Genomic DNA, 26,853 nt, shown 5'->3' with positions numbered 1-26,853 from the left:
TCTTGGATACAAATAGATTGAAGTCTGTGGTAGTAATCGTGGTATTACACTCAAAAGCTATGGTACCTTTTAAAGGATTTATAAATCCCCCACAGGTTCACCCTCAAGAAAACAAAACATTGACAGAACCTCACTTACTGAAAAACACTAAATTGCTTCCTGCAATGGTTCCAAACGGTTGACTGTAATGATTCCTAGCTGTGGGAAGACAAACTATAAACATGAAAAGTTATTTCTGGAGATTTTTAACTTATACACGCAATAATTGGCAGCAATTTAAATGCCTTTGCACAGCATCTAACCATTTAAGTCTGTCCTGTCCTTAACGTGTGTTCATACAACCCACAGTCAAAACCACAGAGCTTGTCTGATCAACCTTAATGAGCCTGGTGCTATGTGAGCACGTGTGTTTGCAGAAGTTAACACCTGGCCCAGCTGCTGCCTATAAACCTGCAGCGCTGTCAGGGACTATTAAAGCACCTCGTTGGCAGCCTTCGTTCTTCCTTCCTCTCAATCTCCAGCAAAGCCTCTGAAATCACTTAACAGCATCCTCCATTAATGGGACTCAATAAATGTGGGCTTACATTTATTGGTTTGTATTTTAAGATAAAAATGTGCATCCAGAGTGAAAGACTTCTCTCACACTGTCATATGAAACCACATACACTCACCCACACACCTTCAGATGAGACAAACTTTGCAAAGGCAGATTTTTCCACTTATAGCTTCTCACAGCAGAAGCAGGCAGCGGGTGCCACTCATTCTCTGGATGCGTGTAGATATGTGTGTTGCAGACAGGGTGAGGAAGAAGGCTTATCTGGCTCAGCATCAGCACTAGGATGATTTGTCCACAGCCGTCCTTGTGCGGGTGGAGAGATAAAGCCTTTGTGCTCCTGGAAAAAAAGGGCGTGTAGGATCGTGCCTCAACAGCCACCAGCTCTCAGAAAACAAAATAATCTCATTACCCCGAGTAATGTTAAGGAATTAGCCCTGACTGTGTTTACACAGGTGTGAAAAGTCAATGATCTGAAGACTTTAGTTCTGCTCTTTTCATCCAATAAATGTACTGTGAGTATGTTTTACTTATAAAATCTGTGTCATGCATTCGATTCAACCCGCTATGGATTTGGAGCCTCTAAATAAGATGTTGTGTATTTATCAACAGGATTCACTTAGTAGAATCCGCTTGAGTGCAATTTAATCTGAACATAAATACAGCTGTTCTCTGAAGGACTAAGAGGTCAGTTGGAGAGCATTGCAAAGAGCAAGACAAGAAGCACAGCTGACAGGTAAGCGATAAAGCTCTGGAGAAGGGTTAGCTAGTTACTCCTTAAACATCTGAAAAAGATCTTAAAATTAATAGAGTAGGACACAAAGACGTGGCTGTCGGCCTGAAAAGGCATAAAGAAGCCAAATCTGGAGGAGGTGGAAACTTCTATAGCTCAGGTGGAGGAGATAAATGGCATAACTGTTTAAAATATGACAAAAAAAAGGTGGCAATTAAAAAGGAAAGCCTTAAGAAGACCTGCTGAAATTTTACTGCAAGCCACACAGGGGATAAAGCTCATTTGTGGAAGATATAATTCAAACTCTTCAGCTTATTCAAAATGCTATCTGTCAGAGATAGCTAACATGATCATCATGGTGGTGGCAGCATCATGCTATGGGCAACGTTTTTTTTTACTCAGCATTGACAGGGAATTTGCTCTGAGTTGATGCAGACAGATGGAGCCTAAAGAGGGCAGTGCTTGTAGAAAACTAGTTAGCAGCTGCAAAGTACCTGTGGGGAAAGGTAACTTTCCAGCAGATCAATAATTAATTTAGGTCAGAGCGTTTTTCTGTTTTAAAAAATGTAAATTCAAAGTCCAGACCGGATTCCAACTGAGAATCTGTGGCTCGAGACTTGAAATCAGATTTTTTTAAACACTCTCCATCCAACCCAATCCAACCATGCCCCCACACACACACACAAAACTGTTAATGGAATGGGAAAATCTTGAACTATTGGGAGTTAAATAAAAAAACATAATTTACTTTGTATGAAAAAAAAAAGATTTATTTCATTTTTTGATTCCACTGGAAATTATTTTATTTTGCTTCATTGTAGAAAGTGCTAAAACTTGTATACAATATGTTTGGTTGTAACATAAAAGAAAATTAGAAAAGGTTCAGTGGATGTGAATACATTTGAAAGGCCCTGTATAATGTTAAATTACAATATACTGTAAAATAAACCTTCACCTCCCAAACAGTAATCATACTCAAATCCATTTAAGAAGGCAGGAATGAGTACTAGGCATGCTGAATTTATATATCATTTAAAGAGAAAGCTAGGAAACAACTTCAAAAATAAGATTTAAAAACTTTCTCCTGTTGTCTGACACTTGACCTCAACTGAAACATGGTAAACCCTCACACCTGGCTCTCCATTAAGCAAAAACAAACAAAGAGAAGTATTTGAAAATGTTATTTGACTCTGATCTGCTCAGCAACTCAGCTGGGTGTACGCCGTCCACAAGTGCATGTCATCATCAGGAAGATTTAATGCCTCTGAGCCCGGGGCTCGTTACGCCTAGGAGTGAGACCCCAGTGAGTCTGTGCTGAGAGGAGTGTGTGTGTGTGCATGTGAGTTAAAGACAGAGAGCATAAAAACGAGGTAGTCTGCTGATGATTTGACATCTGCATGTTCACTTGGACTGTTTCCTTTCTCAGCATTCCCCTGAGATTGAGACATTGCTTGTATTTGTATTTTCTTGGAAGCCAAACAGCTGAGGTTACATGCAAGTCTTTTGGGTTGCGGCAGAGTTAACAGCTCATTAGCGCTGATTCATTTCAGCTTCCCTCCTGGTGTTCTGTAGGGAGACACAGTCCGCCACCATCTTTCACACACAATGTAAATCACTGTGACCTAACTCAGGGATGAAGGATGGGAAGCAGAGCCCGTTATGTACATGTTCTTACTCATCTGTGTGTTTGTAGTCTATTTGTGTCTACAGGACAGCAGAACATACTTCAAACAAAATTAAATGTTATGGTAATTTTGAGGCAAGAATTTTGTAATATTTTGGAAAAAAAACTTAGAGCAACAATATGGCCTCATATCCTACATTTTTTAACCAAATAACTGACCCATACACAAAAAATATAATTTTTTTTACAATTATTCCCAGATATTACATATCGGTGTTTCTTTTTTTAAATGAACCTCTATCTACCTTTCTCTCACCTTTTATCTTATAAAAATCTAACAATATTCAAATTTAGGCCAAAAAAGTTGGATATAGCAAGACCAAATGTTAACATCAGAGGTGTCAAAGATATCACTGTTTATTTAAAAGTGTTAAACTATCATTTTTAAAACTACTTAAGCTATAAAAGTAAAAGTAAGCCAGGAAAGCCTAAAGCAGACAGCTGCTTTACTAAACTACCCTATTAAAGGAACATTTCCATATACTTCATTTTTTAATTTTATAACTAATGGCAAAAGTGTTAAATTTACCGTAACTGCATCATATTGAAAAACTATGTATTCTTACTATTTATCCTTTAGAAATAAATTAATTGTCAGGATGAAACAAATTATTTTTGATGGGTTTTATTTTTTTTTAATACCAACAGGCCATAAGAAAAAAATGCTTAAATGAAACAAAATTAACAAGTTTATTTTCAAAATGTAAAGAAAAAAGTGATGTAAACAAATGACTGCATAGTTACAGTTCCATCATTTCAGTTTTATATATATATATATATACAATTACCATTTTACATAACATTCAGCAGTCTAATGGCAGTGGGAAAGAAAACTGTTCTGGAATCTGCTGGACCTGCATCAGATGCTTCAAAGTCTCTTTCCAGAGGGCAGCAGGGAGAACAATCCATGTTGGGGGTGTGAGAGGTCATTGATGATGTTATGGGCTCGGGAAATGCAGCGCTGGGATGAAATGTCTTTAATGAAGGGAAGAGGAGCCCCTATGATCCTCTCTGCTGTTCTTACCACTCTCCTCACCTTCTTCCAGTCTGAGGCACTACAGCCTCCACACCACACAGTGAGACATCTGGTCAGAATGCTCTCTATGGTGCTGTGTAAGGAGTAGAAGTAAAAAGTTCTCTAAAACTAAATTCTCCAGTAAACTATAGATATTCAAAATGTCTACTTAAGTAAGCAAACAAAGTAGTTGTACTTTGTTATTTGACACCTCTGTTGACAAGAGCAAACCAGGGATGGCAGACAAATCAATATAATTGTACATAAGAAACTGTTAGCATAAAAAGATAATATGGCTACACAACAAGTAAGGGATTCATTCTTGTGTAAAAGAGCAGAAGCATATACATCACATTAGTTTAGTCAAAAAAAGTTGATCTATCAATTCAACACACTAAGCAATATGGTTAGTAGAATATTATCTTTAAACATTATCCTCTCTATATGATACAATTAGTTCAATACGCTGCTAATAGCTGGTTAATTAGCCAAAGAGATTAAATGGTGTGCTTGAAGTGTGTCATTTTAAATGTTTTACAGTCATCAAAGTGTAGGTTAGCAATCCTTGCTGCATCAGATTATCATCTGGCTTAAACAGCCAAAAGCTTTCTCTGGTATCTCACTGAAAGGACTTATTTTAATATAGACATGTGGTAACTGGTCATTGGGACTTGGCTCATGCCCTGTAGAGATAAAGACATCTGCCATTGCAAAAATGTAGAATAATGTAAAAAAAAAAAAAAGAATGCAAAAACTTACATAAAAATGCAGCTAAAATACATGCAGACATTCTTATGCCCATTTATAAGTTACTTTATCTCTTAGGATAGTCTACCTTATCTTACTAGACAAACTCCTAGAATGCAGCAGCAGGAGCTAAACAGAAGCTCTCAGGGAGTATCTATGTCTATCTCTGTGTCAGTAATATAACTCTTGATATTCTGACCCTCTCATCGCCTTCATTTATAACACTGGACAGGTCCAGACAGAGAAAGGAGTGAAAAAGAAAGATCAAAGAGGTAAACTAGAATGTGAGATGAATAGACACACAAGCAGACTGCAAAACTATGACCCATGACCCCTTCGAGACTACACTGTTACATGTTAAAAAAAGAGACAATAATCTCAAAAACTTTGCAGATAAAGTTTTATGAAGCTTTTTTTTAGACAAAAAAATCCCTGCTGTGAGGAAGCGTGTTAAGGAAAGGCAGTTCAGAGGTCAGGCTTGGAAAAGCGTGTGGACATCTTACCCATAATGCACACCTTTGTTCTTCTGTCTCTGCTCCTAAATTTCAGGACATCTCTCAATTACAATAGCAGCTGATGGCCCTCTCGAGGACTATCATCTGTCCCTGCTTCAAAAACGGAGAGAAGAAAGAAGCACAATCCTCTCATGGCCCAAATAAACAGCAGCATATGGACTTGCCACTCACAATCCGTTCCTTTATAAATGGCTTTGGGTGCATTTTTAGAGCAAAACGTATTTAGAATTTAGTGGAGAGGTTGATGAGGTGAGGGATCATTACCTCCTAAGATTTTTTTTTTCTTCTTTTGAAGCCTCCGTTTCCCTGACCTCTAAAAATGGCAAAGAAGAAAAGCCATAAAACCTATTTTCCATTACGTCCCTTAAAGCAGTTCCCGCCAGTGAAGGGATGAAGGGAACAGAGAGAAAAGAAAATTGGCTTCCAGATACAGTTTACATCACTCACATGTCAATGCAAATAAGCTGATCTGACCGCTCAGCACTTTGTTTTACCCCCAAAAACAGAGACCATCAACAAGGTTCTTTGTATATTGGATGGTGTGATGAATGTGCCTGTGCCCATATATCTCCTTCTCCTCTTAATTACAATAAGTTGGTGCCATAATAGGATTGTCAACTACCAAGGAGTGACAGCTTAAAAGAAATGCTTTCCAGTTGAAATGTGCCTTTGAGGACCGATTTTCCAGAGCTTTCTTGCTTCACTTTAAAGCTCCATCCAGTTCGGCAGCCCTTTCAGTGTAGCCGGGATACAAATCCACGCTGCTGCAGCTATCAGAGGCCCAGAATGAGCATAAAAAAGCTGAATTACATCTTGCTTCATTTTAAAGGTTCTCTTTGGCTCCTCGTGTGCAAAGCGCCCCACTTTGGCTTGCCAAGTGTCTGTGTTACCGGGATTCATCATAGAGAAGTCAAAGAATTGCTTTGTAGACAATGCTAGTGGCCATCTTTTCTCTTCATAGTGCAATCTCTCTATCTTGATTCAGGAACGCCACTGTCATGTTGCTGCCTGCCAGAGTTCCGTTGTTTTGCCAGCTACCAATCAGCCATCTGCTGGGTTATTTCTTTTCTCTGTTAGCCGTCGTGTCTTTAATGTTCTTAACCATTACCTCAAAGATTTGACATGTTCCAGGAGTGCTTTTTTTAAGGCCCATGTGGCTACAGAGGCTCTGGTGGCAAGCGATAACCATCCACAGCCAAGGGCTACTGCTCCGCTTTCAATCCCTTTGTGGTTGATTTCAAAGCAAGCAATGCTGCAGCATCCACCAGCTCTACAAAAAGGGACACATTTTGCAACCTTCAATGCAGATGTGCCAACACTTTCATGAAAGAGTCGGAGGAAAGCAGACCTGTTGATGATTTTCACTTGTTTAGTGATAGACTGGGCCAAAGCAGGAACAGATGTAGGTAAGGAGAGGTAATGAGGGGCAGAGGAGAGATGCCCAGTAGCCCTTCCTGATACCAACCACACAAGTGCATGTTGAAGAGAACATATTTTTGTCATTTCTTAGAAGAAGTTTTTTTCTTAAATATACAGTTGTTTTCAGAACTAGCCTTTCCCATGAAATGTTGTCATGGAACAATGATTCAGTTCAATGTGTTTTTTGTTTTGCTTTTTAGATTGACCAATAAACATTTTTGCATTATTGTGAGATGGAAGGTCTTTTACAGTCATCCCACGAATGCAATCTGAGAGTATGAAATTTGTTTGTATTCACCTTTCATTACCTAATACTGTTTATTACTAAAATAGCTGAAAGTCTTGGGGGTTGTCTACAATTTTGCTTGTCTAGTGACCAATGATTAACCAATGGTTAACTGTACCAATCTAAAATAAATCTCTGTCCCTGGTGAACAATAATGTCCTACAGCTCGATGCTGCCGCCACCAGGATGGGGGTTTCAGGGTAAGATACAGTTTTTATGCCACATGCAGTTTTGAATATGAACGGAATGTTCAGATTTGTTTTGCCTGAACAGAGGATAGTTAAGGATTAGTTAAAGGTATAGTGAAGGATTTTCGCAAAAGTTTAAAAAGACTTGCTCTCTCCACTTAAAAAAAAAAAATGCACATACACAACCCTGTACCCACTCCAGATAGGGAACGGGTATTAAACGCATGCTCTGTTTAAAAGTTGCTGTTTGCATCGCTCATATAAGCTTACTTTCCCAGAGAAGATTTGCAATTTTTCCACTATTTCAGATTAACCGACAGTAAGTGAAAATGGAGAGGAGCATGTAGGATGGCCTTACGTAAACATATCACCAGAATGATTGACAATTAGGAGAACCACTTATTTTGTTGATCCACCCAGAAAAAGAACATCCTCAACTATATCTTTAAGACTTTTGAAGTACAACGACACATGTCTAATTTAATTTAATTTAATTTAATTTAATCTAGTTTTAAACAGGTGATACTGGTCAACTGATGAGACCATTCAGTAAAATGCTGCTGCTTCCCTTGTTCACATAACAGTGTTATTGCAGATCTTTATTCTCCAAAGCTGTTAGACCTTTCAACAATCACTGCTCCCAACACGTGTTTTTACACGCATGTAGTTATTTGCAATTTTTCTATCTGATCGATAATTGTTTACATGCATACATATTTTTTTGCTTTTCTTCCTGTGAATATTGGGTTGCTCTTTTTTCCAAGCATGGAAGGAAATCCACGTTTTGTAGGTTTCCAGTCACCTGAAAACAGTTTTGTTTTTTCTGTTGATCTTTTTGTTCGATTTGCCTTTTGCTTTGACTTAGACATTTCCATTTGCAGCAGTGATAAAATGTAAACATGGTGTCAACGTAAAAATAAAACTGAGATATGATTGTTTTATTCAACATTCAGCAGTCTAATGGCACTGGGTAAGAAGTTGTTTTGGAATCTGGTGGACCTGCATTAGATGCTTCAAACCCTCTCCCCAGAGAGCAGCAGGGAGAGGGTATGAGGGGTCATTGATAATGTTGTGGGCTCGGGACACGCAGAGCTGGGATGAAATTTCTTTAATGGAGGGAAAAAGAGCCCCAACGATTCTTCTCTGCAGTTCTCACTAGTCTTCTCACCTTCTTCTAATCTGTGGCCCACCCACCGAAAGTATGCTCACCGTACAGTGAGACAGCTCGTCAGAACGCTCTCTATTGTGCTTATATAGAAGGTTATGAGAATGGGTGGGGGAAGGTGGGCTCTCCTCATCCTCCTCAGGGGATTTTTATGCGCTTTTGACCAGTGAGGTGGTGTTTACATTCCAGGTGAGGGTGTCTGTGATGTGCACCCCCAGGAATTTGGTGCTGCTGACCTCCTCTACAGCTGAGCTGTTGATGAGAAGTGGAGCGTGGTTAGGCCGGTTCTTCCTGAAGTTGAAGATGAACTCCTTTGTCTTCTCCACGTTCAGGATCAGGTTGTTGTCTCTGCACCAGCTGCTCCGCCTCCTCTCTATAGTCCTGGTTGTTGTCGTCTCTAATGAGGCCCACCAATGTGGTGTCGTCTGCAAACTTTACAATGTGATTGGTGGTTAACCTGGGGACGCAGTCATGTGTCATCAGTGTGAACAGCAGGGGGCTCAGGACGCAGCCTTGAGGGGAGCCTGTCCTTAGAATGATGACATCAGAGGTGTTCTGTCCAACCCGGACTGATTGAGGTCTGTTTATGAGGAAGTCTCACAATTTTAGAGAGGTGTATGGAAGCCTAGCTGTTCCAGTTTTCCTACCAGATGCTGTGGGATGATGGTGTTGAAAGCTGAACTAAAGTCCAGGAACAGCATCCTCACATCGGTTTACTTCTCTTTTGAGCTAGGCTCAGGTGAAGAGCAGAAGAGATGGCGTCCTCAGCGGAGCAGTTCAGTCGGTAGGTGAAGTGGAATGAGTCGAATGTTGGGGGGAAACTGGAGACAATGTGTTCTTTAACCAGCCTTTCGAAGCACTTCGTCATGATAGGAGTCAGGGCGACAGGCCAGTTGTCATTGATGGAGGTGACCTGAGACTTTTTTGGGACCGGAATGATGGTTGCAGACTTGAAAAATGCTGGCACTATGGATTGGTCCAGCAAGGTGTTGAAAATGTCTGTGAGGACACCAGCCAGCTGATCTGCACACTCCTTGTACACCCACCCAAGTATGTTAAGGGGGCCTGGGGCCTTTCTTGAGTTGACTCTCCTCAGAGTTTTCCTCACCTTAGCTTTGCCAAGGTTGACAAATTTGCTGCTTACACATTTGAAATATCCCACTTGGGGAAAATAAAAATAATTTTTGTTCTGTTCAGTATAGCAGCCCATAGCCATTTTAAAAGAACAACCTCTATTGAGCACAACAGATCTTTGAAATATCAAGGGAAAAAAAACTCACTCTAAAAATAATCCACAAAGTGTGCAGAGAAACAACATGCATCTGCCATATGCTTCAAATTATATGTTTCACTCCAGTGCCTGCAAAATAACACCAAGAGAGGTTTTTGGGGGAGAAAGTTCCCAGCACCTCATTTACCTCCTGCTCCCCTCCGGCTTACTAATCCACAGGTCTGATAAAGTTCGGAGGCCCCTGTGGCTATGCGCTACTAGACGTGGGAATGAGAGGGGAACTCATAAAACATAATTGAGCTTTATGGGGCCCTTAAAGAGGTCTGTTGAAGGGAGGGCTATTTCTGAAGTTGTTGTTCTGCCCTAATCTAATGGGGGAGATGGTAATTAGAGAACAAGAAAAGATCACAGTCTATTGAATATGACAGCAGGGAAAATGTTTTCGATGTAAACAATTTGTAAATGTTCACACCTGTTTCCTCCCCTCTAAGACTCAAGGATGTGAGAATGTTTGCATTTGCCAAACATAGTTTAATTCTTATGAGGTTTCTACATAGTAAAACTAAAGAATCTCCAGAAAGAAAAAGAAAAAAAGTCTTACTTAACACCTGCTTAAGCAACAGCAATGCATTTGTGTTTCCGGTTTTCCAGCATCCATAAAACTTTACCATGCATCTTCTCAAAAAACTAAATATTACATTCCCTTTTGTTAATTTGTGTTCATTAATCCTGCGCTGAAAACTTACAACATAAGTATTGAAGGGCAGCAGGTTCTGTCACATCTCTATATTCCAAAGCAACAGGAGGAATTAAATCAGCGTTACTCCTTGGTAAGTATCATATTTTTCTCATGGAGCATTTTTGTCTCCATGGTAACCAACAGTTGCTCTGGCCAAGTTCTCTGCTGCTTTCAAAACCACATTTGGTTTTAAATCAGCAGCACACCACTACATCGGGATATAGATTTCACAGCAGATCCTTTGCTTTATTTTTTTGATGGATGGCTGTTTGTTAACATTCCGCTGGATGCAGAGATGAAAAAAGAAAAAATCAAAGCAGTTTCTTACTGGCTGGTTAACATGTTGTATACTTAAATGTGTTCATTATCTAAAGAAAGAACATTAGAGAAAAGAAACAGAGGGGAAAAAATATGTTGTTTTTTCCTGGTGGCCCCACTATATTCAAATTAACCCCAGACATTGGCAAAAGCCGAAATACTACAAGCAAGGAACAAATCACAGAAGAATAAATAATCTAAGAGCAGTACTGGGGATTGCCCAAAGGAATTGAACACATAAAGGGCACAGAAAGTAAAGACTGCTGCAAAAATATTTAGAAAGTAATCCTGTCTCCTTTCAGGGAATTTCTATATGACTTTATTTAAAACCTACAAATTTAGAGGTGAGAAGAATATTCTTCACCATAAACCAGCTATGATGAGATGTTTTCTAGAGCCAAACACCATTTTCCAAGAGTTCCAGATAGATTAGAAGTAGAAAAAGTTTTTAATTCAATGCACTCTACTGCTGAAGATCAACATGTTAGAACTTTTTCAATGTCTGCAGTGGATTATTTGAACAAATTATTCAAAAACTGTGAGAATTGAATTGGGTCAGATGAGCTCAAAATTAAAATATTTAATGGAGGTCAAAGGTGGGTGCAAATCACCCCAAAAACCCTATAGTGAGTGAAAGGTGGAGGAGATAATGTTAATATTAGGGCTGTCTTACAGGATATCATTTTTTAAAAGCTGTTATTACCAACAAAAAAATAGAATATGTTATTTCAAACCAGAAAAGCACTTGAAGAATCCAGGCCTCAGCCAAGTAGCAAAATTTGCCCCATATTGTGACCAGTAGCTAAAACTGGATAATTACCAGATTTATATTAATTGTTTTTGGCATGAGGTGCACCTCTGGTAAAAAATAAATCTCCATAAAATTCATAAGTGCTTAAGTTTTCAATTGATCCTGCAAACAAACCAAGAACGTTCCTTTAAGTTTGAGTTTGATGCTGAGGCTGTTAATAGCAGTGTTGGGCACGTTACTTTGAAAAAGTAATTTTTATAGTTACTAGTTACTTCTTCCAAAAAGTAACTGAGTTACTAACTGAGTTACTCCACAATAAAAGTAACTAGTTACTAGTAAAATTAATTATTGTGTTACTTTTGCGTTTCTCGCCCCTGTAACACTCACCACTCGGCCCCCACCTTCTCGGCGTGTGTTTCCAAAGCCAGCTGAATAGAGCGAACAACAAAGACAAGAACCTGCAGAGAGTTTAGCATTTATTGCAACTCAACGTAAATTACATCAGGGGGGAACGCCATGTGAAGTTTTTTAACAGGGCATTCAGATCTGGTGAGTATATGAAATTAATAACTGGGGATGTCTCATTCTGAAATCCTGTGTGTTTGGGTTGTTATAGATACTGCAACATCCATCTATCCATCTATCTATCTAGATGGATACTCTGTGTGACATAAAATATGGATCTCCATCCCTGCCACAAAGGCCATCAAACAATGTTTATAATAAAAAACACAGTAGGTTGAAAAGGCAGAGTATCCATCCATCCATCCATCCATCCATCCATCCATCCATCCATCCATCCATCCATCCATCCATCCATCCATCCATCCATCCATCCATCCATCCATCCATCCATCCATCCATCCATCCATCCATCCATCCATCCAGATTTCTCCCTTTCTCCATATAGGCTATCATTTGATCGCTCACGCTCTCCATAGTTCTCCTGTGGCGCGTGCAGAGGGCGACTGTTGCGCGCCTTTAGCGAGTATGCGCGTTTCCTGTTGCTTGCGTGGTAAATCGTGCCGCCTGCGCTGTGCAGAGATGCAGGGGAAACCGTATGTGACGGGGAAACGCAGCTCGACGTAACGCCGGTATTTCCATGTGGAAAACGCTGTTTTGCTGCTGGAGTCATCCTCACTCTCCATCTCTCTGTGTGTGCTGTACGTTAACACCCCCCAGCAGAAACACCCACCTACCCAACTGACAAACGGAATCTCACTCTACATCAGCCAAGCTCATCCTCCCCTCTCTCATGACAAGGCGCGCACGAGTCCTATCATGAAAAAAGGTTCATTGTGCGAGCTGAGTAACGTGCAGTAACGGGGTGTCTGCAATGGTAACTGCGTTATAGTTACAGTCAAAGTAATTAGTTAAATTACTCATTACTAAAACAAGGTAACGGCGTTAGTAACGCCGTTACTTTCAACGCCGTTAGTCCCATCACTGGTTAATAGTCACTGCTGCCATGCTCTGGTTGAGTGGGGAACTGCTTGTTCCACCGAATATTCCTATCTTAGAGCGTTAGAGAATCTTTAAAGGAAATTTTTTTTGGCATGAGACATACCTCTGATAAAAATGTCATTAAAATCCGTTCAGAACTTTTTAAGTTATCCTGTATACAGACAGATAAACACACAAACTCTCCTAAAAGCATACTCAACGTTGCTTGTTTTCTGGACTAAATTGTTTTGATTTCTTTATCTATGGTGATCACATGGGTTTTCACTAACAACTCCACATCAGTAACCAAATATAAACATTCTCACTAAGAAACGTATGTATTCTATAATTATTCTTACCATTTTAGTTTCCCCCTTATACTGTGCATCCTTACTCTATCAGCTGGACTGCATCCTTGGCAGATGGCCATGCAACCCCACTTCCAGAACAAGGTTATAATTTAACTAGTTAAAATTTTATATATATGTGTAAACATAAATTGAGTAGAAATATTCATTGAATGTAGAGTTATTTCAATGAAGTGCATATTTAACCTTTCATTTTCTAAATTAACTTACACGTTTAAAAAAAACACTATGCTGAATTTCTTACAGTTTTTTTCTACTCTCTTCTGTTTCTTTTTCATTTTATGTTCACTAAGAGGGAAATAAAAAATGATTGCACTTTCCTTTAAAGAACTTCTTTTGGGAGTAAAAAAAACTGCAACAATCCTGGTGACCCATTTGCATTTGAAACAGACCTTGTACACGCCTGATCAAGATTAATAAAAAGGAGACAAAGGATAAAAGAGACAGGAGGGCCAACACGAAAGGCAAGATGCCGAAAGAAAGACCAGCAAAACTAAAAGAGGTATCGTATGTGAGGGAGAGGTAAACAAAGGCAGGCTGGAAAAAAAAAAACCTTCAATGTGTAAGTGAGCTGGTGGGTGCTAAGAAGGAGCCAAACCCCTCAGCCACCACCTCATTCACATCTTCATGGGCTGGTTTGGCCTCTGGCACTGCAATAAATATTTTTTCAATTATAAGCACTGGGCAACAAAACAGAAGAGGAGGAGGAGAGTAAAGGAAAGAGCCCTGAAGCCTCGAAGAGACTCCGTTTGGAGGACACCTCTGGTCTGACTTGGATGTGCTGCAGAGAAAGGCCACACCAACATGCATTGGCTCACAAGAACTCTTTAATCACTGGCTTCCTTTGTGCAACCAATAAGGCATTTGTAAAAGCCCAGAGGTGAACACCTTTCAAACATTTTGATGGAACACCTGCAGTGAACTAAGATCTCTGAGTGGAAAGACTGAAACGTGAACTTCACCAAGATTTATGGTTTAAAGAGCCACACACAATTTTAAGGTTTGAGCTCTGTTGGACTCTGTGAGACACCAAGGCTAATGGTTTTGGACACTGCACAGGTGGCTGTTGCAATGTAAGAGGCACGTAATGCTGATGTCAGCACCACTGAATATAAGGGTGACATCAGAAGCTTGTGACACAGTGTGGCTGTAAGTACCCACACCCTGAGAGCACTCACTGTATCTGGGTCAACATTTGACTGTTTTTAATTTGAGACTTTCTGAAAGAGCATGTAAAGTTAAAGTGGGATTAGGGAAAAAAACAAAACGTCTTAAATCATAGCTCATTAAATCACACTAAGTCAGATGGATATTTGTAAAAAAAAAAAAAAACATTTTAATATGATTTTTTTTTTACATTTTTTCTTTCTCTTGCATTAAGCTTTTTAGCATAAAATTACTGTTTTGATTTCTGTATCAGAAGTAAAAGAGTACAAGTTCTGAATTAGTAGTAGTATATGAGACAGATTTTTTCTCTTTTTTCAAAACAATTTTTACTCTTGATGCTTTAGATTGTCAAAGACATCAACGTAAGCGGAACAAATGCCCTTTACATTTTGTTGACCCTTTCACTGGTTGTTTGTGCAGCTATAGACATTTTTGCATTTGAGATTATGGTTAATTTGGATACTTATCTATGAATAAATGAAATATTACATTTCATTACCTATTAACATTATATTAACAATATTACAATAACAATATTAACATTGGTCTAATCTTAAAAATTTCCGGATAAAAAAACACAAACACAGATCATGTAAAGTTTTAATGAGGCAAATGCATTTGCAAAAAAGTAAAAATACTGCAATCAGTCAGACAGCAGCTGCAGTCAAACAGTCTCTGTTTCATGTGGCTCAAGCACTCAGCAAAAAGATTTGCCCCTGCAGCTAATTATCATCCTTAGTACCATGAAGGGGAAGGACACCGCTTGATATTTATACCGAAAGAGGATGCATAAAAAAGAACACTGTGAAACATTTTGGAACTGAAGAAACTCCTCTCTTCCACACAACTTACAGCCACAATCATCGGTGGTCTCGCTGCTGAAACGGAAAAAAAGGCTGCTGTGGTAGCCCTGCTATAAACTGTTGTGCTCTTGTTCTTTAGTCTTATGTTGTTTATTCCCTTGAAGTCAAGATTTAGCACTTCAGGGAAATCTTTGCAGGAAACAACTGTTTCAAAGTAAAGTGATTTGTTTGTTGTGTGGGTGAGGAGGAAACTACCCTAGGGTTGACTGGGGCAGGCCGGGGTCGAAAGGGCGATCTTTTCCTCTGCATCAGGAGAAAACTGTTAACACACCCTTTCTCTGCTCCATCTATCTCTTTGTCTTTTCTCCTTTCTTTTTCGTGTCTCTGCTTATTTCATTCACTCCCGGCCACCCCCCCCTAACTTAGGAGGGGGCTTAATCTCACCTTAATATGTAAAATATCAGATTGAACTATCCTGTACCACTGGCAGTGTGACTGTGCAACAATGTGCCTGCATTTAAGGGGATATAATAAAAAAAAAAAACATTCTGAAACACTGTAAAAAAAATCTCACTGACTGTACTGATAGTAAGAGTACTTCTTCTTATCTCTGTTTTCTATATTTTGCCAACTATCCATTTAGTTTATTTCAAAAAGTAGCAGCACTTATTTTGATATGTTGAATCAATAGTGAACATATAGAGAGATTTTCGAGGATAACAGGGCCAGAAACCTTTAGCATACCAATTGATGAAATCAGCAATGCGGAATTAAGATAGAGCTTATTTGCAGGGTTAAGGCTGGACAAAGGCATGGAAAATACAGGTCATATTCAGGTGGAGACGAGAAACAGCAGATACTCCTGAAAGTAGGGCGAGGACAAATACCAACATTTTTATAATGCAAGTAAAAACAAAATCCTCTCTAAGTTCTACAATGATACCTGTGTTAAAGTACATTTCCATCACTTAATATTCTAAATGAACTCTGATGGGAAGTGTATTTACATTTTATTCCCTGAGGCTCTCTCTATACACTTATTCAAATATAATAAACCCACATCCTTTACACAGTGCTTTTGGAGGATCCAAATATGAGCTGGACCAACGGTACAAAACACAAGACATCAGCTGCATACAAAAAACAGGCCTGTTTATTTAGATCCTGATGAGCCAGCAAAGATCTAAACAATACCACTAACTATGGCGGTTCACACCTGGAGGCCAAAACAAACAGGATGGTTGAGTTGCATAAATTTAACATGCACATTTGCATTGTACTGTACAATGTCTGGGAAAGAGAGAAAAAATAAAAAATACATCAATGGTACAAAATTCATTGCAAACGTCTTTTAAAAAGAAAATATGTTAAGCAAAATCATTGAGCGTGTTAAGGGCAGCTTTTTTAAGCTTGTGACAGTATCAGAGAAGGCGCCACTCAAGCTGAGGAAGATGTAACGCTTGCTAAGCAACAGACAGCGGAATAGGTATGATTTAATTACTACATTTAAACTACAGTGGCTTTCTAAGTGCAAAAAGACGTGTGCTTTCTATATTTGGATGGGAAAGAGCCCAGTTTGTATTCACACCTGAGGTGAACCACACGACAGTCCGTTGAAAAGTATGTCTTGGTCCTGTTGTTTGGACCAGACCAGAATTGGCTGGCCTCTATTCACACCTACACAAAAGATCTGGAACAAGGTGGAAAACAAATTCAGGGCCGTTTAAACGGAGTAAATCTCGCAGGTGTAAATACACTTTTTTTTCCTTAATTTCATTTTTATAATATGAAAATTAATGATTCGTTCATTTTTGTTTTTTTCAGTTTCTTTTCTCTTTTTTTTATTATTTTGCTAAAAGTAATTGTGATTCTAAAGTGATTTGATTAATAGATGCCCTCTGTCACCGGTCCTGTTCATAACTTTTATGGACAGGATTTCTAGGCGCAGCCAAGGACCGGATGGGGTCTGGTTCGGGGACCAGCGGATCTCGTCCCTGCTTTTTGCGGGTGACGTAGTTCTGCTGGCTCCCTCCGGCCAAGACCTACAGCGTGCGCTGTGGCGGTTCGCAGCCGAGTGTGAAGCGGCCGGGATGAGAATCAGCTCCTCCAAGTCCGAGGCCATGGTTCTCGACGGGAAAAAGATGGCTTGTCCCCTTCAGGTTGAAAGAGAGTCCCTGCCTCAAGTGGAGGAGTTCAAGTATCTTGGGGTCCTGTTCACGAGTGAGGGAAGAATAGAGCGGGAGATCGATAGATGGATCGGTGCGGCTGCTGCAATAATGCGGACGCTGCACCGGTCTGTCGTGGTGAAGAGAGAGCTGAGCGAAAAGGCAAAGCTCTCAATTTACCGGTCGGTCTACGTTCCTACCCTCACCTATGGTCATGAAATCTGGATCATGATCGAAAGAACGAGATCCCGGATACAAGCGGCTGAAATGAGCTTTCTCCGCAGGGTGGCCGGGTTCTCCCTTAGAGATAGGGTGAGGAGCTCGGTCATTCGGGAGAGGCTCAGTGTAGAGCCGGTTCTCCTCCACATCTAGAGGAGTCAGTTGAGGTGGCCCGGACATCTTTTTCGGATGCACCCTGGACGCCTCCCTCGGGAGGTGTTCCAGGCACGTCCCACCGGGAGGAGGCCCAGGACACGCTGGAGAGACTATGTCTCTCGACTGGCCTGGGAGCGCCTAGGGCTTCCCCCAACAGAGCTGGAGGAGGTGTCAGCGGAGAGGGAAGTCTGGGAGTCTCTGCTTAGTCTGCTGCCCCCGCGACCCGGTTCCGGATAAAGCGGGAGACAACGAGTACGAGTACGAGAGATCCATTATTTCTTGATTTTACTTTTCATAAAGTAATCATTCTTAGTGGTGATTATTGCTGAATGTCAAATGAGAGAAATTAAGATAATTGTATAGGTTTTTTGTCAATGTCACAAAGATCCCTCTGTAAAAAGGTGGGGTAATAATCCTTCAGATATCTTTTCCTACTTTAAATGAGCAACATAAAATATTTTCTCTATTTGACTGTTGGTAACATACATATTTAAACCATAATTGTACAACAGTCTGATTGAATGGGTTCTTTAATCAAAATGTTCATTATCCTTTGCCATCATTTTTTGCCAAATATTGATGCCATTTCCATCCTGAAGAGAAATATCAGCTGTGCTGCTGCACCTTTGTTTATAGATGATGAATCTTGACATGTTTTTAGTGTAGTCCTGTTTCTCTGACTGTGACTAACAGTATGTACTCTCTTTCATCCTCTGACATGGGGGCTGACGCGAGGCTCGTCTGCCTAGCTGTATGTTTCCTGGAAGGGGCCTCCTGTGGAGCTGGTTGACAGTTGCCTTTTTAATTTTTTCTTCCGCTTCTATGTCTGCTTCTGTCTCCTTGAACCCCAGTTGCCCTCAGCAGGAGGCTGCCCACAGTGAGCCTGGTTGTGCTGGAGGATTCTTCTTGTTAAAATGGAGTTTTCCTCTCCACTGTCCTACATGCTTGCTCGGTGTGAGGGATTGCTATAGACTCAAATCCAAAATGTAAGCAAATATCGTTGCCCCTAGTTCATCCAGGAGGAGCAAGTCAATGACTCGATGCACTTAGCTGGTTTTCCTTGACATAAACCTGTGACCAGTGTGACTGTACTATCTCTGCCAACATGCATTGGTGCTATATGAATATAGTGAACTGAATCAATGAATGAATTTGGACTGACTTTCTTTAACAAGAATAAATACCAAATAAACACTTGATGGAACAAACATTTTTCACACAGAACATTGGAAATGACTTAAATTCCATGGCAATGTTTGGTTTCTCCAATCTGACATGGGACACCAGTCAGCAGGCATTATACTGGCCAAATATAGGCTACCATGGTGGAGTCATTGATGAATTTGTCGGCAGGTCTGGTTTTGGCAGCACAATGCAGGGTCCGCCTCATATATGCTGAGGCTGTCACTTTGTACCGCCCAGGGTCACGGTCTCTGCTCTGAGCACCGTGACTGCCACGGTGATTAACTGAATTGGTGAAGAAGAAGTAGAAAAAGAGCCTTCAGCATTCCAGGAGTGTCAGAGGGGGCTTGGTTTGTGTGGACAGAAACTGAGCAGGATTCTCTGATTCCAGGATAAATGCAAAGGGGGTTTAAGGACTGAGGAATTTTCTTCTCCGCCTTGTGCTTCTCCTTTCACCACCCCAACCATCTCCCCACCCATCCCTTGATCTCCCTCTGTTTCCTAACACAGGAAGCCAGAGAGGATGGGAGGGGTGAGATGTACTGAAGGTCAAATAAATTATATGCCCTCCCTGGTCAGTACAGGTCAGTATCAGTCTGCAATGGCCTATCATACAGCAAGAAATTAAAACAGGCACAAATCGGCTACTTGTTTTTTAATAATGCTATAATAAGCTAATTAGATAAAGTAATTGACTTCAGATCTGGTGCACTTCCAGCAGCAAAGAATGATGCTCTTTTGGAAGACAGGCAAGTTATCATTTGTGCTAACAAGGACCACGCTTTTTCTATTTTCACTAGACAACAGGCAGGCAGACTGTTCCCAGACAGAGCCGCCTTTTCATGCCTCCCAGCTCAAGGTGTGTGACCAAGTGTGGACCCCAGGCTTGGTTGGGAATGTGAGAGAAGAAAGATGTGCATGTGCATATGTCAGCTGTTACAAAAGTGCTGTAGCTCTGTTTTTTGGGGGGGAAATACATTTATTTGTTTTGTTCATAGTGAAACTTCCATAGTTTCATAGTTGTATTTCCATCCAAATCTCATGTGATTGTTAACTGTAGTTTTAAAATGTCAAAAAAGAGACTTCTAATTAGACTTATTTCCATCCACTGGGTTGAATTAATCTGGCCAAAACACAATAAACAGTAAAAAAATGTTGCAAGGAAATTGTACTTAATTTTCATTTTAGCACACATAAGCAAGGACACATGCCATTCAGAGAAAGAGAAAAAGAAGTGTGATTCTAAAGCCCTGTTTGCAAAGGTTAAATACTTTCTGAAGACCCTATTAAATAAGTAACCCCCAACATTTGATTTTTTTTTCCACACAGGATAATCAAAGCATGAAATTTTGCTAAAATTTACAGAAATCTCCTGCATATGGTAAACGTACTGCATTTTGCTAAACATCTGTCACATCAGTGCCGTGTGCTACTGCCAGTAGCACACAGCAAGTCAGCTGCATTGCAGAAGGCTGCAAACAAAAGAAAACTTAGTTTTTAATGTTTTATATTCTAAATGTCCCAAAGAATGTAATCTTGCATCTAAAATCTAAAGCCCAATTGGGAATTGATCAGGTATCCCTTTACAGGGCCTAAGCAAACTTGAAAAGTGGAAACAATGCATCGAGTGGCATTATGACTGGCTGTTATAGACAGAGTGTGAGTCTCTTCTGTGACTTTTCGCTGATGGAGGGTGAATAGAAATACTCCTTGAATGGATGTCAGGCAGCATAAAGGCTTTTTAGCTGTGTGAGAGTGCTTCCTTGAGGATGAAAAGGAGTGGTGATGAGATCATATTTACGCATCATTCAGCTTGCTTTTTGTATGGCTATCATACACATCCTACATGGATAAATCAAGGACAGAAGGAGAGGCCTGCTGACCTGAACATATTCTCCACACTCATTTCAGACTGGGATGTGACACCCGCATGGGAAAGCAAATAACCTAGATTAGTCTCCTTCAAAGACCTGGTCCTGTGAGAGATGGGAATAGGAGTAGAAGAGAAAGGTTGGGTTTAGCTGTACACACATATGGAGGTGAGGATGTGCATTAGAGCTTATCCGGCATAGGTGTGGGTGTATTTGGTTCATTGTATCCACACAAACTATCTGTGACAATGTGTTTGTGACTGTAGGTGTGCGTGTGTAAGGGTTCTGGGTGGAGAGGATGGTGGTAAAAAGAGTTCTACATGTTGAGGCTTCCCCTCACCTGCTTGATGTGTAAGTCCTACACTCAGCAGAGCCAAGCAATGCTTACCAGATTACCCCTGCCATGGTGTTTGTGCATGTGCAGCCCTGTGTATGGAAACTTTGCATCCCCTCCGAGTGCAGCTAAGGTTCAACAAAGAATGCCTGTGTTTTATTAAAACCATGTACACACCTCTTCTCCTAACAAACACTGATGATTATAAATCTAGTCCCAACTGCCTGAAACGTGAGGGAATTTGACTGCTGAGACTTTTAGGAGCTTGTTGTGGCTGCTCACAGCAATTTATAATATAGACACAGTTTATCAGCACATGCAATGCATTATTTGAAACCACAACAGTATTAATGATGCAGCGGGCTAATTTCAGCGGGCTAATTTCCCTGTGATGGAGCAGTTAGCAGCATCATGAAATCCTGTTCCACACATGTGCTGCATACCTCTGTGCACGGTCTTTAAAGGAGAAGCCTGGTCATATTCAGAATTCAAACTTCTGAAATTACATAAAATATAAAATTATTATATACTGTTCAATGTGATAATAGTTGAAGTGTTGAATTTGATTTACTGGAGACATTTATGTTTGTCAAAGAGCACTACTGCTTCCTGTGGGTATCGGCTGTTGAACAGGTCCCAGTGCTCTATCTGGTGTTGGTCACAACATCCTATTATCCAAGTCATCTTGAAAACATTCTTCTTCGAAATATTGGCTACATAATATTAAGTTTTTTTTTCTCTGGCCAGAAGTTCAGTGGCAAATCCTCCCTCTTCAAGTTGGCAATCCAACGACAAACCCATGTTGGATCATTTTTCTACTTATACCCAGTGGTATATGTTTTTTTTTTTACTTATACCCAGTGGTGTCAAAATTACATACATTTGTTACTTCAGTAGAAGTACAGATCCTGCAGTTTAAAAACACTCTGGTAAAAGTTGAAGTATCAACTTGACCTCTTTACTCAAGCAAAAGTGAAAAAGTATGTGTTCCAAAAACTATTTAAGTATAAAAGTATAAAGTAACCTTAAAAAATAAAAACAGCCAGATGCCACTATATTAACTTAAAGCTCAGTTTTTCAACTATTTTGAAAAATTATTGGACATAGGGCCAAGGATGAAGGAGGTCTTGTTGGTCTCCATCTCCCGATACGCTCTCGCCTGTGTCCGACCTTTCAGACATTTCAACAGCTTTTTCTGAATCCCACATTGTAGCATGGCATAGACAATTCACGTTTGCAGTTTGAAGAACACCTGCTTGCTTCTGATGATTTCCTTTGGCATCAGCATAAATTTGACGAATAGCTAACCAATGAGTGTTTGTGTTATATAACTCATCCAAATACACTTGTTTTCACTAGATGTGGATGACACCAATGATCTGCATTGGATGACGCACATGATGTAAAGTAAATATAAACATTAAAGTGAAGCCAAGAGTAGTAGTTTGAAAATGGAAGGAATAGAAAATACAGATACTTGTGTGAAAACGTAATGAGTAGAAGTCAGAAGTAGAAATAAAAATAAGCAATGAAGTCAAGTATAGATACCTAAAAAGTGTACTTAAGTACGGTAACGAAGTATTTGTACTTTGTTACTTGACACCTCTGCTTACACCCAATATATTACAACATCCAACTGCCATTCACCTGGCAGTTTTGACTTTAGCTATAGCTCTCGCAATTTTCAATGGTGAAGTCCTCTCGAAATCTTAACTAATTGTTGTTTATTGCAGGTGTGTCTAGTAGCTCACATTGGTTTTGCTTGTAAAGCTGGGAGAATGGGGCTGGGCTTACCCAACCGTTTGATCAATGCTGAATTCATTCAATCACTGTGAATGTATTAGTTTTAGGTACAGATAATAATCCATAGAATTTTCCTTGCTGACCGGACTTTCCCTCCCACATGCATTGTCACTCCTTATCTTTTCACATCAGAATCCTCATGCCCCATTCCCTTAGTATCATGGTAGTCTTCCATTTGCAAATAAGCACCCACTTTTTCCATTCTTAGAGGTGTGTGGATAGAGGCAAGCGCACAGGTCCTGCTATCCTAACTGGGACTTTGCATTGACTTCAATTCTTTTCTATGGACTCATCTCACCCATTACCCATTACCATCATATCCCTAAACCTAGAACTAACCTAATCGCAATTCACATGATTATCCTAAAGCTAACAACTAATCAGAGAAAAGAACCTTTCATCATGGAAGCAAGTTGACTGGTCCCCACAAAGTAGCATAATCCTGGGAAACTGGCCTTACACGGTCCCCACAAGCTAACAAATACATGGCCACCCACTTACACACACACACCAACATGCTGCACTCCAATGCCTCAGGTGGTGTGGTTGTAAGATGATACTTCGTCCCAAAGCATTTCGCACATGCCTTCCCGGACAGTTCCCACACTTTAGCCACCTCAGCTAGTCTGACCTTTGCCAAGCCTGCCACCCTAACAAACTCCCTCCCACCTACTCCCCACCACACTCCCCCCCACCCCTTATCCTCATCTTCTCCCAGGGCCTGAGGTTTGGACAGCTGTGGCCAAGTTGGCTATACAGCTTGTGGAAAACATCCGCTGCACATGGAGGATTGCGGTGATGTTCCCTAGCCTCCACTGGCTTGCTGCCTAGTTGGTTATTTGACTGTGGGACTGGTTGTTTACTAATTAACACATCATTTGAGTTGTGTGCCTTTCCATATAACCCTGTGCCTCATTTTTTAAAGAGCATAAATTCTAAAAACAGCATGTTATCCATGAAAATTGAGCTTCAAATGCTGTAAAGCTTACAAAGTGTTGGTTCTAGTTCAAACGGCCCAGAAAAAGAACTTAAACTTGTATTCGCCCAATGCTTAAAAAAACAGGCAAAAAAGGAGAAGACATTAAAATGCACAATCAACCCCCCCACACCACCTTTAACCAGATTCCATTGTGATTTCTGAAGCATTTCTATTCCATCTACCCTCAGATTTAAAGTTGAGACTGAAGGAAGCAATTATGAAGATAATTATCTTTTTAATAAGTTAATTTTATATTCAGCTGGATTAGTTGTGTAACATGCAAACACAGTAGTCATGCAGATTAAAGGAGAATTCCGGTTTTTAACACTTTTAGCCCATTTTCTGTAGTGTCCAGAATGAAATCGAATGATCGACACCAAAATTTTGACAATTGGTCCTGTCTCTGCTTTTTGGCTCATGCAGAACCCCCCCCTGGCTGCTTCAGAATTGCTTACATAGTGCATGTCCGATAATGTCCTTAAAACAACCTTAAACGTTCTTTTTTTTAAATATGCTACTCACCGGGTCGTCAGCGCTGTTCAATGACGTCCCAAAAAAAGTTTCGTGAAGAAAAACCGTTCCTGTCTTGTTTTATTTAGCATTTTGTAAATCCCAGAACTATTTTTTCCGATACATCACAACCGCTTATAAACTTCCACTTCCCGTTCGAATCTGAAGCGTTGCACACTCCAGACTACTAGTTGGCGACAATGTCTCTATATACTCCTCCTCAGTATATTCCGGTTCAAAACGGTATCCTCTACCGTCAAACTCAAAGTCCAATATGTCCTCATCAAGAATCCACCTTTCGTATTCCATTTTCAGAGTTTTTTAAAGTGTTTAACAGAGACGTTAGCACCTCGACGTCGGAGTACACAGCGAAAAGACTACAACTAAGTGTAGTCTTTTCCCCATTTCCGTTTCCGGTGGCGGAGGGATATTGACTATTCCAACAGAACTCAATGGGATTTACAAAATGCTAAATAAAACACTACAGGAACGTTTTTTCTTCATGAAACTTTTTTTGGAACGTCATTGAACAGAGCTGACGACCCGGTGAGTAGCATATTTTAAAGAAAGAACGTTTAAGGTTGTTTTAAGGACATTATCGGACATGCACTATGGAAGCCATTCTGGAGCAGCCAGGGGGGGATTCTGCATGAGCCAAATAGCAGAGACAGGACCAATTGTCAAAATTTTGGTGTCGATCATTCGATTTCATCCTGGACACTACAGAAAATGGGCTAAAAGTGTTAAAAACCGGAATTCTCCTTTAACTAGACATCTAATATCAGCATTCATTTTCCTTTGTGTTTATACCAAAGCTAAATAGCCACAAACGTGTGCACAAATATTTCATTGACTGTGCATATAAAGTCAATCTAATTGAGGGAGAATAGTGTTGGAGCTGCAGACTAAACTCCACCAAGTTATAGATTGAATATCTATATTGCATTTGCATGTATAGACCCAAGCTCTCTTTGAGCCCCTTCCACGGATATGTTTCTGGCGACATCCTCTTTGTGTCTCACACAGACACGACGAAGACTTTCCTCCAGTTTCCTCACCTTCCTTTCTTCACACAGGGATGAAAAATGAGGTGTGATGAATAGAGGGAGTTGTGTAAGGAGGAGGATTACACCCCTGGATGGAATTTTGAAGGGAGTAGCTTTACAGTAAAGACTGAAAAATGCAATCTTGATGGTGTTGCTGGCACCTTGCATCACATTTTTTCCCTGTTTGAGAAAGGATTATGATGGGTAACTGGAGTCTTGGCAGGGTGCACACAGCCTGACCTAAGAATGCGCCTGAATTCAGCCATCATTGAAACACATACGTCAAATGACTAATTGTTCAGCCATTTCTCATATATAAAGACTGTTACTCCTATTTTCTCAATTTTAGGGGGCTTTTGCATGGAGGAGTTGTGAACTGAGGTTCTGACCAAAAAAGTGATTGCATAAAAGCCTCTGGCTATTCAAAATTTACTGCAGAAGACAGTTTGTGGCTCTGCTTAGCTCAGCACAACAGAAAACAAAGATGCAAATAGAGATGCTGGTGGAAAAGTTTTACGGTGGTTAAAACAGAGGTTGTTTACATCTTTCACAACAGACCCCATTGTCCCTTGTTTTGTTTTTCTTTTGCTGAAAGGTTTTCAGAGTCATATATAAATTGCAAGAAAGAAAGAAAGAAAGAAAGAAAGAGGCTTTTAAAACAGCCAAATTATGTGAAATGTGCTAAATTAAACAATGTAAATAATATGTAAGACACTATGCAGGATATTACATATATATATATATATATATATATATATATATATATATATATATATATATATATATATATATATATATATATATATATATATATATATATATATATATATATTCATATGTATGTATTGTATGTACATATTTTTAATCAGTTTCATGACTTTCATTTTTATTATTTTATTATTTTATTATTTATGTATATGTAATTTCAGTTTATTTTACTTGCAGCTGATGTTTTTTTTTCTTTAATGGAAGGTTATGTAAACTTTCAAGCAGAACTGTATATTTCTAAACTTTTAATAAATATGTCAGTCAACTTACAATAATATAAGTATCTTACCAGTTTCTGACAACATTTATAAGAGTCAATGATGACAAGAGCTTACCAAAGGTTCCGAAGTCTACAATGAATGTGTAAAATCGGCCATTGAGGGAATGCACAGGCTATCCCAGGTGTGTACATAATACAAAGGGTTTGTTTTGATATTTGGAACAATGGCATCAAGGGGTTAAAACTTCAAGGTTTCAAATACCTGACAGTGTTAGGAACCAATAGAGTGTGGCAAAATATACGATCTGACAAAGGACAAGAAAAAGTAGGACATTTAATATTTGTTTGGTGTGTTAATTTCTTTTGTTTCACTGACCTGGAATTGGCCAGAAAAGTGGTCAAGTTAGCAAAGTTAAGACTATATACTGCTTAGGGATTTATCTCATAAAATAAAATTTAGCAAAATGGGGGAATT

This window comes from Cyprinodon tularosa, unplaced genomic scaffold (genome assembly GCF_016077235.1).
Source record: "Cyprinodon tularosa strain WSP-4 unplaced genomic scaffold, ASM1607723v1 ctg471, whole genome shotgun sequence".
NCBI classification, from domain to species: Eukaryota; Metazoa; Chordata; class Actinopteri; order Cyprinodontiformes; family Cyprinodontidae; genus Cyprinodon; species Cyprinodon tularosa.
This window is presented reverse-complemented; position numbering follows the sequence as displayed.